The sequence below is a fragment of the Macrobrachium rosenbergii genome, chromosome 40, assembly GCF_040412425.1.
Source record: "Macrobrachium rosenbergii isolate ZJJX-2024 chromosome 40, ASM4041242v1, whole genome shotgun sequence".
Taxonomy (NCBI): domain Eukaryota; kingdom Metazoa; phylum Arthropoda; class Malacostraca; order Decapoda; family Palaemonidae; genus Macrobrachium; species Macrobrachium rosenbergii.
The window spans coordinates 10285061-10295609 of record NC_089780.1 but is presented as its reverse complement, the minus strand read 5'-3'; the positions used below and the strand labels follow the sequence as shown (position 1 = coordinate 10295609).

The following is a 10549-nucleotide window of genomic DNA, read 5'->3' as shown; positions in this document are numbered from 1 at the left end:
CATTGCACTTACAATCCTTTCAACCTCTGACTTCGTCCATTCCCCAGCTTTATCATTTCCCCTCCTTTAATCCTCCATTCTCTCTACTTGATCAAACCACCTGAAAACTCTTTGTTCACTATTTCACCTTTTCAAATCCCACCACCACATCTTTATCATACTTCTACATTTATAAGCCTTCCAATCTTTGTTTTTCACTTTAATAACTTCCTCCTTTTCTCGTTCACTGCCAAAATATGGAATTCGTTTCCACAAAGAAAGACCGTGGAATAATTCATATTTTGGGGAAAAATATTTCCACGAGCAAAAACTGGACACACCTCCTTGTCGATAATGATGATATATATTTGACATTGTGGTTTTTTACAATAGGCAATATTTTTGTTCTGTTAAAGCAAAGATACACACCCTCTATATATATACATATATATGTGTGTATGTATATATAATTTTTTATCTCTTTTGTATAATACACAATGGATGGTCAATATCCCATCACAGTAGAAAACCTGAATTTGTGTTGTTAAAGAACGCCTTGAATGATATAATGAAATTGCTGACTTTTTAAGATGGAACGCTGATTACCACGTCAACTGAAAAAATTTACGATCAATTGAGAGTCGTTCGTAAATTTTCTTTTGGTTCGCCTTTTCATCAACGTGTCTCTGCTGAAAAAAAAAATTCTGCAGAAGAAGAAGAAGAAGAAGAAGAAGAAGAAGAAGAAGAAGAAGAAGAACGGGGAAGATGATTTACAATACGTAACAGATACATTTACCTTACTCAGCCGTTTCTCATTGAACCGGAATCCCAAAGCGGTTTTTTGATAAGGGACCATCGAATAAGGGACCTTCGATATTCGATTTTTTACTTCTTTCCAAAATTGCACTGAAATTGACCTCTTGCTAGGCCTTTCAAATGACTTGGTCAGATGTTTTCATCATATGTGCTGTTTTTATCAAACTTCCTCCGGGAAGGAATGGCCTTGGTATCATCTTTATCCTTCAAGGAAAAAAAATCCAACATCCTGAATTGACCTTCCTGTTATTGGTATCCTTCCATGAATCCTTTAATGGCATTTTCTTCTGGGGTTTCATCCTGCGCCAAATTTTTTTATTTATTTATTTATTTATTTATTTATTTATTTATTTTTTGAGCGGCAAATACGTGACATATGATTCCGGATTTACTGTTTTTGCCTATTAATTCTGCCTAAGTGCAATTTGGAAGAAACCCATTTAAGAAAGATAATGATGGCTGGACTCAGGATATTGTCTTTTAATTATCATAATTCTTTCAAAAATTAATTTTACTTCAATGTCTTAAGGTTTCCCGTTCACGGTGGCATTGCTGATCAAAGGCTGTGCGCTTGCAGAATATCATGAATTCGTAAATTGTTACCAATCGTTCTGCAATTAAGGTAACAATGATAATGTATTTTCTGAATGATCGTCACGATTTGCGGCATACTGAACAACTTGCTTTCTGAACTGTGATATTCAATGAGACCCAATTTCGATTCCTCGATTCATTTTAAGGCTCGGGACAGTTTGTGTTGGGTTAATTTTGTAATAGAACGAAGACGTATTCCAGAGTGCCATCTAATTCACGAGATAACGTTTTTGTATACTGTGTAGAATATGCTTTTGGGATTCGCGCGTGCGCTCGCTTGCAGCAAGTGAATAAACACTTATCACGCACACAAGCTTCGTATATTTTGACAAAAATGAAAGGAGGGCTTTCCAAACAGCCCGTATATATATATACGGCTCGTTTCACAGCTTCGAAATCTCAGTCACACCGACCCGGGGATTTGAAGAAAAATCCTGGAGTCCTTCAGTTTTAAACATTGGGATTTACTGCCTCTTTTAAACATTAATTTACCCACTCTCTCTCTAATCCCACTCTCTCTCTCTCTCTCTCTCTCTCTCTCTCTCTCTCTCTCTCTGTATTAAAGGAAAAAGTGAGGGCGGAGAACGATTGCGGAGAATTTTTTTGCTCTAGTAAAACATGACTCTCTCTCTCTCTCTCTCTCTCTCTCTCTCTCTCTCTCTCTCTCTCTCTCTCTAGTAAGTGAAAAAATAAACCGGTGTTCACTCCCTGGACGAAGAGTTAATAGGATACATGACTGCTGGTTAACTGCTGTTGGTCACTGCTTGGCTGGATGGAGAGGGAGAATAAAAAAAAAATCAGACATGAATGATCAAAAATGTATACCATAGTTCATTATAACAGTCCATTCGATTAGGTAATATTCATTCCATTAGGGTAGAACCAGTCAGACTTACCTGGGGAAGACGGTATACTGGACATTGACGTGTCCTTCGATGGTGAATAGTAGATTTATATGTTTTATTTATATGTTTATAAGTGCATAATATATATTTTATAAGTGTATATATATATATATATATACATACAGTACCTGGTACCACTATATATACAGTATATATGTATATATATACAGGTAGGCCTATGTGTGTATAGAAGTGGTGTGTGTGTGTGTGTGTTTTACAGCAGTCAAATAATTTTTTTCTCTGTAGGTACGTGGCATACACGGGGCCACCGCTCAGCCTTGGGATGTGGTCTTGTTACAGAGGCTAATACAGGACTTGTGCTTGATTATCAAGTGTTGTCGAAAGTATGCAGTGCTTGTAAAGGCATGTGATACAGAGATGAAGAAAGGGGTGATTAGTGAGGCACAGCATAAGAAATGGTCTGCCAAGCATGTCATTCTTAGGTTTTGCTGCGACCACCCTCCCCCTCTCGTCTCCCCCACCGGTAATAATTGCACATGGCTGCGTGGTTCAGTTACCAGGCCCATCTGAGGTTCATTGGATTTGTTAGCAACCACTGAACCATGCAGACACGTGCTGTTATTTTCGTTTATTTATTTCTAAGGGTTTCTGAACTTTGGAACCTTATTTTTCAGTCTATCCCTTGGGTTCCAGTTTTGCTCAGCTTTTTGTACAAGTAGAATCTGTATTCCAAGGGAAAAATAAAATCTGGAGTTCATTAATATCAAAGTCCACCACCGAACTTGCGTGACGTAATAGCCATTGGAGATTTGGTGGTGATTGTAGTGTTTGTTGTAGCTCGCGCAGGCGTGGCAGACTGGCTGTCTCCAGTCCAGTTTGGCTTGTGTCGTTGAGTAATAAGGATTGTGACAGTGACTTCTTTGTATTTGTGCTTCTATTCACAACATCGGTGAGTTTCAAGTGTTCAGATATTGAGATGGAAGCTAGATGTTTACGACTAGCACCGGCAATACCTTTTGGTTCTAATTTTATTGCTGTTTAATTACTCAATACTTAGGGTACTCTAGCCTTGCAGTGACGATACAGGTTAGCCTATATAACCCCCCGATGCAGATTCGTGTTTTGTGAACGGAAGGCAATTATTACTTTCAGTCCGTTGCTGAAAGATTGCAGTTCCAGTTGAAGCTCATGGCATTGTTTTAACTGAGTAGCGAACTTTTTTTTACGAATACATACCCAACCGTCAGTTTGACTTCAAAAATGTGTAAGACAGTGGTCTCTTGAAAAGTGGTATTTGTAAGGTGCTCTGTTTAAACTTGAATGTACTGTTGGACAAGGAATAGTTAAGCAGGTATGAAAAATAAAACAAATATTGCAAATCTTGAGGTATGCTGAGATTTGGCAGGTTGCTAGCTGCTTTGTGAAGCTGGAGGTGTTGCCATATATTAATGAAGACCCCAAGACCGATGCAAACTGTAAATTCGTAGTGTAGTTTTAATCTGTTTTTTGAGTCGGTGCTTGAGAACTGGGTCAGGAGTACGCAGTTCGATGATTAAATCATATTTTTCTTTAATGAAACCCAGAAACTTAGACAATCTTGAAATTTAACCAATCCTGCTTCAAGTCGGATTTTCACAGCAATAGTCAGGAATTTGATCGTATTAATTTCTAGAACATGATGATAGAATACTCTGTAACGTAAATATTGTTAATAAAACTTAAGTACCATAGGTTTTGGTTTTAATAGTACTGTGTCCGTGGTTATCTTAAAATGGTGGAATGCCGACAGAAAATCCTCACGGCATGTCTCGTCCAAGTATTGAAAGTTTCGTATCAACCATCACACTCTTGCATTTAGTGTTTAGGGAACGAAGTCAACTTTGGAAATTATAACAAGTTGAATCCGTCGCCTGGGATGGGGTGATTGAAATTTGTATATGCATAATTTTAAGTTTTTAATAACAATTTACAAACTTGATAAAATATATCTTAGAGATAATTTTGTTAATGTAGAGATATACTTTAAAATGGCAGTCTTTGATCTTTTATAAACTGCAAACGCTTGACCTGTGAACATTAATTTTGTATGCGGTTTCTGGCTCAGCACATTAGACCAGATTTGGTGATCATCATACCAAAACATTGAATAGGAGAAGACTGTCGAGTTTGACTGTTGATAGCTGGAAAATAATTGCCACTATGGCAACAATATATGTAAATTAGGGTTTTAGGTATCCTTACAGAAAATTCTTACTAACAACGATACATTTTTTAAAGTCTTGATTACATGCAAGACCGGTTAGATGAACTGGACTTTCGTACTCCACGATCATTTACAAGAACAGATGTTCCTTTGAGAGCTAGTCGGTTAAGCAGACGGTTTTTGGTGATGTTGGATGTCTTGCATTAAGCCCGCCAAATCAGCTCTTTGTAACTAACAGAGATTATCCCCCTGGGATATCGGAGGGATTCTTTGGTCACAGGTGGTGTTGAGGTCCCTTCTAGTGCTTCCCAGAGAATTCCAAAGGCCCTGTTCTATAAAGTTGGCCTCTTTGCAGGCTTATTTGGCTTGATTGTGGAGCACAGGGACCCTTTTCTGGGCACACTCCTTCGAAAGCGCATTTTGGGTCCCACAAGTTAATCTGTCCCATAGACAATAACGCAAAAGCATTAGACGAGGCTTAGGGTGTAGGCTACTTCTTGTTACCAAATCCACGCTTGCCATGATGCCCGGAAAACAGTTTTTTAAAAGCCTGATTAATTCTGTGTTTAAGACAAATGTTTAAGTTTTGATTATGATACTAGTAAATGTAAAATGTTTGAATGTCAGGTTTTAGTAGTAACAGTGAATGGATGCTTTTGTTCCATAATCATAGGCAGTGGCTGAAGGTTGCTTATATACAGTTACGAACCTTGAGGTAAGATGGTGGTAAGAGATGTTATATAGTATTGAAATCTACACCGTTTTGTACTGGAAATGTCACGTCAAATGATACAAACGTGCCTGGGGTAAGAAGCTTAGTCGAAATTGTAGTCTGCATAATATGCTATATTTATTGTTTAAGAGTCGAATCTCCTTAACACTTACACAGAATAATCATTCATATAGACCCCTTATTGCACGTGTTAGCAAAGTTCAGTTATGTTTTGTTACTCTTTCCGAACTGATCATCCTTTATAACTTAATTCTGCACCATTTTTGCTTTGCATGTAACTGTACTGTACAAACAGCAAACTGATTCTTCCATCAAATGCAACAAGCAGAAGTTCCTCTTAGTTTTATAACATAATTCTGTGCCATCTTTGCTTTGCGTATGGCTGTACTGTACAAACAGTAAACTGATTCTTCCACCAAATGCAACAAATATAGCTTCCTCTCAGCTTTGCAAACAAAAAGTGGCAGGGCAGCTAACAGTATACAAGTTCTTCATTCTATCCATTCACTAAGTAGACTTTCAGCATTGTTTGTCAAGACTTTTAGCCTCAAATTACTATCCCTTTGTTAGGATTAAGATTATACTCAAAGAACACACTAGTAATAACAAATTTTTTTCTCTTAGGTCTGTGGGTGTTACAAACGGTTGAACATGCTAATTCGTCGACAGAGGAGCACTGAAGATTTTGCAGTAGCAGTATCATAAATGTGGCAGTTACTGCTCAATGGTAAGTTAAGTTTATACCACTTTTTTTTTTTACCTAATCAAGAGACTCATCTGGTTTGTAAACATTGTAACTGAAAACTTTTCTCCTGGTCTAGAGTAAAAATAGTTACCTTTAACTGAATTCATACCTTTGATCTGAGTCCCTAAAAATATTCTAGTCTTTTCAATAATTAACGTTTATTAGTTGCCTGCCATTATGTATGTTGTATTCATTAGACACGTCCGACCATCATAGTTATGACTTTGTTTCAACGAACAGCAGATGTCGAAGTTTTCAATAAATTAATTCAATTTTGTCTTGAACCTTTTTTTAAGTAACAAAACGTTTATCCAGTTAGAATTATTACGCTACAGTAAAGAACTGCAGATTACTAAGAAAATTGTACTATCATCCGAACATTTCTTTATGGGATAGTCAATGTTGTATTTAATCTTTTAGTGAATTCATACCTTGATCTGAGTCCAAAAATTTAATAATAATGATAGTAGTCGTAGTAATAATTGGACTAAGATAGCTTTGTTTATTCAGTGGATAAGGTTTAATTGGTTATTCAGTGCATCAGGGTAATCTGATTTAATAGATTAGGGGAATGTCAATTAACCCAGTTGATTGGATGGATTGAAGAGAAGGATTAAGACAATTCCTGTTAGACAATGGATGAACGCATAGTGACCAATGTGGGAATTGTTATTAAATTGATTAAATTGTATTTTAATTCAATTATACGGGAGCATTTATGTTTTTAGATGAAGGTAATAATGCCTGATTGGTTAAGACTTTCTGTTTAATAGATTTGTTTAGAAATGTCAGCTTGTCATTTATATGATTGATCATAAGAGGATGCATTAAGACAATCTTTACCAAGTTTAGCATTTAAAGAAACCATTTGGTTAGTATCAAGTGGTTTATTAATCATGGTCACAGTAAAATGTGTATATAATAAGAATATCATTTGTCAGGCTAATGAGATTAGAATATTTTTCAGGCTAATGAGATTAGAATATTTGTCATGCTAATGAGATTAGAATATTAGTCAGGCTAATGAGATTAGAATATTAGTCAGGCTAATGAGATTAGAATATTTGTCAGGCTAATGAGATCAGAATATCATTTGTCAGACTAATGAGATCAGAATATCATTTGTCAGACTAATGAGATTAGAATATCATTAGTCAGGCTAATGAGATTAGAATATCATTAGTCAGGCTAATGAGATTAGAATATCATTTGTCAAAGCTAATGAGATTAGAATATCATTAGTCAGGCTAATGAGATTAGAATATCATTTGTCAAAGCTAATGAGATTAGAATATCATTTGTCAGGCTAATGAGATTAGAATATCATTTGTCAAAGCTAATGAGATTAGAATCTCATTTGTCAGGCTAATGAGATTAGAATATCATTAGTCAGGCTAATGAGATTAGAATATCATTAGTCAGGCTAATGAGATTAGAACATCATTTGTCAGGCTAATAAGATTTCTTATTTACAGGCATGAAATGTTTCATGGCAGGAGAGGAATTAAGGTATAGACATCAGATCTCTACGTAGAAGAGACTGCATCTATTCGTTGGAACCTTTTTTCGTCAAGTACCAAGTGGAGTTCAAGTCAAACAGGTGTACAGAAAAAAAATTTAAATACTTTGGAATTAATGTCAAGAAGGGTTTTCAGGACGAAAAATATTTCCATTATTATTACAATGTGCCTTTATGTGGTTCCAAACACTAAATGAAGCTCTAAGTAGTCCTAAATGTCAATTTCTTCAAAGCCTATTTTATTTCCATTTTTCATTTTTTTTTTAAATCATGTAATGTATACTACTTTAAACAAAATACAATAACATGTGATTGCAAGTAAATAGCTACTGTTGATAAAATTTAAGGCTATTCAGTCTGCATTGATTTTAAAATTTTCATTAAATTCTGTAACTGGCCGATGTTTACAACCAAGTGCTATACCATTGAATCTTTTCCCCGCTGGATTTTGTCGTCTAATTCATAGCATTTGTTTTTCATTTAGCTTCCGTATTGTTATTTCAAAGTCCTTCTTAAATTTCCACATATCTATACTATTTCACCCTCTTTAAGAAAACTGCAAAGTTGATGGAAGATCATTTGCCTTATACATAATTTCCCAAACTCCTTAAATATTTCATCAAGTTTTAATGCAACTTTTTTATACTAAAGTAACTACTGTACTAGAAATTATTTTAATTATTCCTTTCAGTCTATTTTTTAATGCTATCCAATCGGTTTTGGAGAAAACTTTTCACTTGCGTAATCGCCCAAGAAAATGGATCAGATATAAGAACAGGAATTTTGAGAATGTCAATTACCATTGGTTATATTTATTTAAAGAGGAATGTCAGATATCCCATGATCACATCCACATGTAAACAGAACCATTATTGATGTCATTGAGTCATAGCCATGGACTGGAAGTTGTAAATTGCCCTTTTCATTGGGCATTTAAATACTAATTCTCTCTCTCTCTCTCTCTCTCTCTCTGTATACCGTATATGTATTATATAAACACATCTTGAAACAGCCAGTTCATATCCATTGCAGAAATTTATTCAGATGTTCTCTAAGTTGCCACTGTTATGTATTGATTCTTTCCCAAAATGTTTTATATGTTTAACCATTTCAAAGACCACCACTGTTTGACATGAAAATTGCTATAGCAGTTTATTGTATTTTTCAATCTTAGTGTTCATAATTCCATTCACATGAAAGTCATGTCAAAGCCTTGTTTAAAGTAAACAGGTTATTATATTTGTTGGCTCTAGTTTCCGTCATTTTCAGTATTAATTCATAACCCTAGAATGGCAAAGCTGCAGAAGAAATGAGGTTCCCATTATTTTTATACTGCTCATCATGGTGTAAAGTGCAGGATAGTGTAAAAAAAATTACGTGTAATAACTTGCTGCATATCTCCTGTTACTCGCATGTTTATTGGATAAGATAGTTTCCAATAGTTCGCAATCAGGGTTTTGCAAATTGTCGTATTTCTTCATAAATGAAAGACTCATGTTTTAAATTAAGTCCTAAAGAATAGATCTTGAAGCAAAGACTAAAGGAAGGAATATATTCTACAGGGAACACTTAAGGAAGGATTAATCTTTAAAGGAAGACTTAAGGGAAAAGTAATGTGTAACAAAAGGCCCAGGAGGTAGAGTGAAATTTATAGGAGGCGGCTAGGGAATCTAAAGGGGAAGGCTTCAGAAAAGGTTATATAAACGGGCAGTCGAGGGAGTGGTTTTAAAGGAAACCCGAAGGGAGAAACTGACTTTAATAGGAAGCTTTTGAAAGGAGTAAAGTATCCAAGATAAGCTGTTATGAGAAGGTAATCAAGTTAGGAATGAGTATTTTGTTAAGGGGGAATATTATGATTAGTTTATGAAGTCGAATACTCGTGATACTGTAGTGAAAGGAATGAAAGATTTTTTGTTAAATGTCTTCAGTAAATACCCAGGTGTAACTAAAGGGTTGACAAAGGGTAATGTTTGAGGAAGGGACAGCTTCTAAAGGGAATGCCTTAAGAAACGGCCATTTTTAATGGAGCAGCTTATGGTAGGAATTTTAAGAACGTCATAAATGATCCAGACTAGAAAGTTTGACCATGATATAAAATTGTGATGACTAGTTTTGCTGTTAAGTTTTATTTGGTAAAAAGTTAGGTTTGAGTTAAAAGCAATTATTTATTGGTATTGTTAAAGAATTTGAACAAGCACTAGTATAGTTTGAAAAGCTTAAAACCAGCAGCAGCATGTTAAACCATAACCATGCATGTTTTGCCATTCTAAGATTGTGTAGATGCAAATGAAAAATATTTAAAGATGTTAATGTTGTGACTTACGGAGGAGTTGATTGTGTAGATGCAAATGAAAAATATTTAAAAATGTTAATGTTGTGACTTCCAGAGGAGTTGATGATGAAATGTACAGCTTATTGTATTTAGGTGAACGATTACAGTTTGAACAATTCTTTAAGTAGAAGTTAAAGTTCACAAAAAATTCATGAACATTGTAATTCAGTCCCTTTTGTATTTTTCATTTCAACTACTATTTGAGCCATGTGATGAGTTTTTTGCTTTTGGCAAACTGGTAAAGGAAAGGAAGTGTTTGTAGCAACTTGCCCCTTTTTCTTTGATACAAAGACAGGAATTCTCCTAGAACCAGGATTGAGAGATGTAATGCAAATAGGTGACGCATCATATCAAATGGCTTAAGTGCAGACAAAACAAGGTGCTAAAACGGAATAGGGAATCTATGTGCAGTAGAATGGCCTGAGTCAGGATCTTTTAACGGCTTGTTTTCTATATGTCACTTTTGTTATAATAGTTTTTTGTCTCCTGGATGTTCAATAATGACTCGTGCATTTGCATCCATACAGGAAAGGGAGCAAGATGCTTCAAAGATTGCCGAGGATAAATTATCCTCACTGCTTGGGTTCCTATACTAGTTTGACATAAGCAGCAGATCAATAAGTGCCTTTTAAACGTGTGCTACTTGGCTTTTAGATACTGTATGTAACTTATGTACAACTTTTGATGTGTATGTTTTGTTGTATACATTTTGTATGCCAACTAAATCATGTCGATGGATAAAGAAATAAATTACAAATATAG

The 10549-nt window shown here is 35.2% G+C and overlaps 1 long non-coding RNA gene across 1 annotated transcript; it reads left to right on the top strand.

Annotated features, from left to right (window-relative positions):
• The first annotated feature begins 3046 nt into the window (after positions 1 to 3046).
• On the top strand, positions 3047 to 10549 carry LOC136826116 (uncharacterized). Its single transcript, XR_010849515.1, has 3 exons — positions 3047 to 3204; positions 5816 to 5918; positions 7412 to 10549. It is a non-coding gene; the product is annotated as an uncharacterized lncRNA (long non-coding RNA).